This window comes from Artemia sp. Qi Xiang Cuo, chromosome 2 (assembly GCF_049724085.1).
Source record: "Artemia sp. Qi Xiang Cuo chromosome 2, ASM4972408v1, whole genome shotgun sequence".
NCBI classification, from domain to species: domain Eukaryota; kingdom Metazoa; phylum Arthropoda; class Branchiopoda; order Anostraca; family Artemiidae; genus Artemia; species Artemia sp. Qi Xiang Cuo.
Window position 1 is genome coordinate 58,360,701 of NC_142795.1, and position 5,976 is coordinate 58,366,676.

Consider the following 5,976-nt stretch of genomic DNA (forward strand, 5'->3'; position numbering starts at 1 on the left):
AGCAGCTCTTTACTTTTAATAGAAACATAAATTCGCGTTGGAAAATTTTTTGTAGCTAAGATAAATTGACAATGGGGGATGGTTCCAATTCTGAACTATTATTTTGTAGTATTTATTTCCATAGGTGATTTTATTTCTTAAGATATTTAACTGTAACACGGACTTTATAATCGGGGTTGCTATGAAGTAAAAGGTTTCTATTAATCCTATAATTCTTCCATTAGAAATAAATCTACAGAAAATTTAGTTTCTTCTATTTTCAAAGTCTAATTATAGATTCTAAGTAGGTTTTAACTGCATTGCTTGTTTGGTGGGGGGATGAATGACCAGAAATGGCGGATGGACCTTTATTTGACTAGGACTGAATTTGATTCTGAAGCTATTTGTCATAGTTCGTTGATCTATTCAATTTCATGAGTCAAGATCTGTACCTCTTAAAATTTGTAGTTTTTTTTTTAATATTCTTTTTTCATTTTCCATTAATTGTTGTGGTATCAAAAAATTTGGATTGTTGGTTCAATTAATTATAAGTTCATTAAAAATTAAGTATAAGTTACCACTTATAATAATTTGCTAGTTCCAAATGATGTCAGAATAGAGATATTTAAAAAAAAAATCGTCCAACTATAAGATATATTATTGTTTTCAGATCTTAGTTAGGTTGGGCTCTGAAGGATATTCGAGTAAAAAGAATTTTTCAAATTTTCTAGCTTCCTTCAATTTGAGTATATGAAAAAACTTGAAACTGTGATTTTGCGATATGCCTTCAGCTGCAATTTACACCAAAAGGATAAGATAATTATCAAAAGCATGAAAATTAAAAATGTAAAATGTATATTTCAATGAAATAATATCCTTCGTAGTAATTTAAAATCAATAATCCGTGGAAAATGGTTTTCTTGAGTATTGTTTGCGAATGATTAAAAGAGGATGAATGACTGAAAACATTTTGAAACTAAACAAAACTTTAAATTTAGTAAATTGTCAGATGTTGTCAAAATGTAATTTTTCCTGAAATTGAAACCTCCTAGTTTAACTCGGGTATTGAACCTTTGGTAGATATAATGGTTCGAAAATAAACTATTCCCGTAAAATCTGAACTAATATAGGTTTTTGATCGTAAACTCTAGTTTTCTGATCATAGTGTTCTCAATCTTTTTAGGATATATGGAGTGAGTGGGAGCTCACAGTTGAGGAGGAGGAGCTTCTTCTCCGTGTTAGTACAGCAATTGATGCTAGTGATGATGATGTGCTAGAAGTACATTATACGGAGGAGGATGGTCTGTCATATACGTCAGAGGATCTGGTAAGGCGGGGGCCTTCGGGCCGAATGTGTATTGAAGATGACGAGCGGTTGGCTCCTAGTTTGCCTACAATAGGAGTGCATGGTGATTTATTTGAATACAGGTCCACTCCCTTGATTGATATATCAATAAATGATGCAGCGGAGTTTGAAATTGAATGCATACTACCCCCTCTGGTAGACATAGTGGTAGTGGAGGATGATGATGATGATAATGATGTAGTTTATTTAAAAACTGTTATAAATATCAATATTTCAAGAGAATAAAGATTAGAAAGAATGAATTATTTTTTGTTATCTTTGATAGAAAACTTGGTTGTGGACTGATAATACTCTATGGGGTGATTTAATCAAACTGAACTATTCATGTACAGATGTCTCTAATGGTATCCTCACTCTATATATATCTAGTATATGAAAATTAAAATAGTACAAACAAATTTATTGTATGATTACAATATAAAACTCATTATACGTATTAATAATTAGTTTTAACGGTAAACCATATATGAGTACTCTTCCAGCATGGTGTCTGTTGTTTAAAATCCTTTTTTTTCAATGACCACTTGTATTATCTCTTAATGGGACACTTTTTGTCTTCCCCTGTAGCATAATCATTAAAATAATATAAGTTATATCTTGAACTCAACATTTTTTTCTTTGGGTTTTCACTGCTGTCTTTTACACTATAGAGAAAGCCCTCTTTTACTAGTCTCTTCTTTTGATCTTCCTTTTCTATCATATCAATCCTTCTTTTATCTGAGCTTACTTACAATCGGTATAAATTTCTCTCCATGTCACATATAAATTTTCTTCTCGTTTCCTCCAGATTCTTCTCATCTGTCTCTGCCTCTATGCACTCTAAACATTCAGTAGGTTCGTGTGAATGCTCAAAATCATGAAAATGCCCCTTACAAATAGAACAGTTGCAATAAAAGGATATTTCTAACTCAACTTGTTCACTCATGTTATTACACTGCTAACTAAAAACTTAGTGAATTCTATTCGTAGACTAATAAAACTATAGCAAAAATCCTTTCCTTATATTCCCACCGCCGCTAATATGTAAGCAAGCCCTCTGATTGGCTGAGAAGGAGACACGTGATCTTGTTTCCCGTTATCGGATCAATAAAATTTCCAATCGATTACGCAATCAATTTCTCAGGTTAGGTTAGCCAAACAACAAAGTAGCCATGTTTGTTTCTTAATTTCCCTTTTTCGTGAATCAATAATTCCACCACCGATTATGTAAATCATCCTCAGGGCATTACACGTGGCCAAACAACAACAAATACTGTTACCCGGGAAACTCATAACATTTGCCTCGAACAACAACAGGAAGGACGTGTCATTAACTTTTTCCCGGAAACTCATAACATTTGGCTTGAACAACAATAACAAATACTGCTTCCCGGAAACTCATAATATCTGCATCAAACGACAACAAGAAGGGAGTGACAAAGTTCCTGTTTTTCCATTCTCACTGACAAAGACCATAAAAACATCAAATAAATTGACCAACACACATAACCATCCATGAAAACAGACATAAATGTGACAAAGTTCCTGTTTTTTCATTCTCACTGACAAAATCCATAAAACCATTCATAAATGTGACAAAATTCCTGTTTTTCAAATTCTCACTGACAAAACCATAAACCACGTGGTTCTGATCGGATCAATAGGGGCATCTCTACTGCTCTTCACGCTAAAGTTTGACTTTCTCACAACTCTTTTTTTTAAACAATAAAAACTTTAGCGTAAAGAGCGAGGCGTTGAGGAGGGCACAGCCCCTTTCATATACGGAATAATTTCTATTCGTTTTAAGTTTTAATGTCGCTCCTTACTTTCAGTTTAAAAAACTTGTTTTTTTATTTAATTTCTGATCGTTTTTTAGTTAATGCAGCTTTTATTTTGGCTTGCCGGCATTGAATAAGTAAACAAAATTTGCATAAAAAATTTACTTTTCTTTTGCTAAATGGCTGTCTCTAAATTTGGTTCTGATGTAATTTACAAATTAACTTACGTAACGAACTTCTATATTCGTGTATTTTTCTTCTGGCAAAAAATACACAGTTGCAGATTTTTGCAGATATGAGCTTGAAACCTATGTTATAGGGTTTTCTGATACGCTGAATCTGACGGTGTGATTTTCATTAAAATGTTTTCACTTTTAGGGGATGTTTCCCCCTCTTTAAAAAATCAGGTAAATTTTCTCAGGCTCGTAGCCTTTGATGAGTAATACTAAACTTTATAAAATTCATATATTTAGAATCAGCATTATAAGCCCATTCTCTTAATACATTTATTGACATCAAAATTCCGTTTTTAAAAGTTTCGATTACTATTGAGCCGTATCGCTTGTTTTTTTTATTGTTTTTTTTTTTTACGCATGTTTTATTAAGTATATGATGGGGTTGTCCCCTTAGTCAATAACAAGCTCTTTACGTTAAAATTTTAAAAAAAAATTAATTTAAAAAACCCTGAATCACAAAGGCCGTTTAATTAGAATAGAGAGCTCTTTTGAAAGCAATAAAAAAAACTGTTGCGTAAAGAGTGAGGTATTGACTTGGGGGAGAACCCCCTCATATACGTAATAATTTATGTTCATTTTAAGTTCTAATGTTGCTTTTTGCTTTCAGTTGAAAAAACTGTTTTTTTTTAATTCAATTTCTGATCGTTTTTTAATAATGCTTGGAAATCTGGCGCCCCCTTCATAGAAATGTCCCTTGCCCCAAAGAAACATCCTCCACGGAAAGACTCTCCCGAGTAACCCCCTCCTCCAGCCCCCCCCCACCAGAAAAAAATTCTTTCTGAAAATGTCTGTATACTTCCCAATAACCAATACAATATGTAAGCAATGGGCAAAGTTCATAACTTGCAGCCCTTCCCCTGGGAACTGTGGGGGATTACGTTATCGTAAAAGATATTTTTATTAGATTTTCGACTATGCTGGACAAAATGGCTATCTCAAAATTTTAATTGGGTGACTTTGAGAAAAAAAGAGCGTGGGGGGGCCTAGTTGCCCTCCATTTTTTTTGGTCACTTAAAAAGGGCACTAGAACTTTTAATTTCTGTTCCAATGAGCCCTCTTACGATATTTTAGGACCACTGGGTCAATACGATTACCCCTGGGGAAAAAAAAAATTGAAATCAGCATTAAAATCCGATTCTTTTGATGTATCTATTTGTATCAAAATACCGTTTTCTAGAGTTTTGGCTACCATTGAGCCGGGTCCCAATAACCAATACTATATGTTAACATTGGGTAAAGTTCATAACTTTCAGCTCTCCCCCTGGGGGCTTTTAGGGATTAAGTCATCCCAAAAGACATAGTTATAATATCTTCGACCATGCTGAACAAAATGGCTATCTCAAAATTTTGATCGGGTGACTTTGGGGAAAAATGAGCGTGGGAGGGGGCCTAGTTGCCCTCCATTTTTTTGGTCACTTAAAAAGGGCACTAGAAATTTTAATTTCCGTTCCAATGAGCCTCCCATGATATTCTAGGACCACTGGGTCGATACGATCACCCCTGGGAAAAGAAAAAAAAACAAAAAAAAAATAAACACGCATCCGTGATCTTTCTTCTGGCAAAAAACGGAAATATCACATTTTTGTAGATAGGAGCTTGAAACCTCTACAGTAGGGTTCTCTGATATATGATGGTGTGATTTTCATTAAGGTTATATAACTTTTAGGGGTTCTTTCCCCCTTTTTTCAAAAATCAGCCAAATTTTCTCAGGCGCGTAACTTTTGATAGGTAAAATTAAACTTGATGAAACTTATATGTTTGAAATTAGAATTAAAATCTGATTCTTTTGATGTATCTATTGGTATCAAAATTTCGTTTTTTAGAGTTTCGGGCTCCATTGAGCCGGGTCGCTCCTTACTTACAGTTCGTTACCACGAACTGTTTGATTGAATCATTTAGCTTTCAGCATTACAAAGAGATCCTGCAAATTTGTATGGTAATTTTTGTTGCTCCTGCAAACCGCCCACAGTCCTTCAAGCAGATTAAATAAAAAAACAAGTTTTTTAAACTGAAAGTAAGGAGCGACATTAAAACTTAAAACGAACAGAAATTATTCCGTATATGAAAGGGGCTGTCCCCTCCTCAACGCCTCGCTCTTTACGCTAAAGTTTTTTATTGTTTTTTTTTTATTACGTATATGTTATTACGTATATAAGAGGGTTCTCCCCTTAGTCAATACCACGCTCTTTAGGTTAAAAGTTAAAAAAATTTAATTCACAATCCCCTGAATCACAAAGGCCGTTTAAATAGAATAGATAGCTCTTTTGAAAGCACAAAAAAAACTGTAGCGTAAAGAGCGAGGTATTGACTTAGGGGAGAACCCCGTCGTATACGTAATAATTTCTGCTCGTTTTAAGTTCTAATGTTGCTTCTTACTTTCAGTTGAAAAACTTAATTTTTTTAAATTTAATTTTTGATCATTTTTTAATTAATGCTTGGAAATCCGGCGCCCCCTTCATAGAAATGTCCCTTACCCCAAAGAAAAATCCTCCACGGAAAGATTCTCCCGAGTAACACCCTCCTCCAGCCCCCCCCCCCCCCCAGAAAAAAATTCTTCTTGAAAATGTGTGTATTCTTAACAAAAAACAAAACAAAATATAAACAATGGGCAAAGTTCAAAAATTGCAGCCCTTCCCCT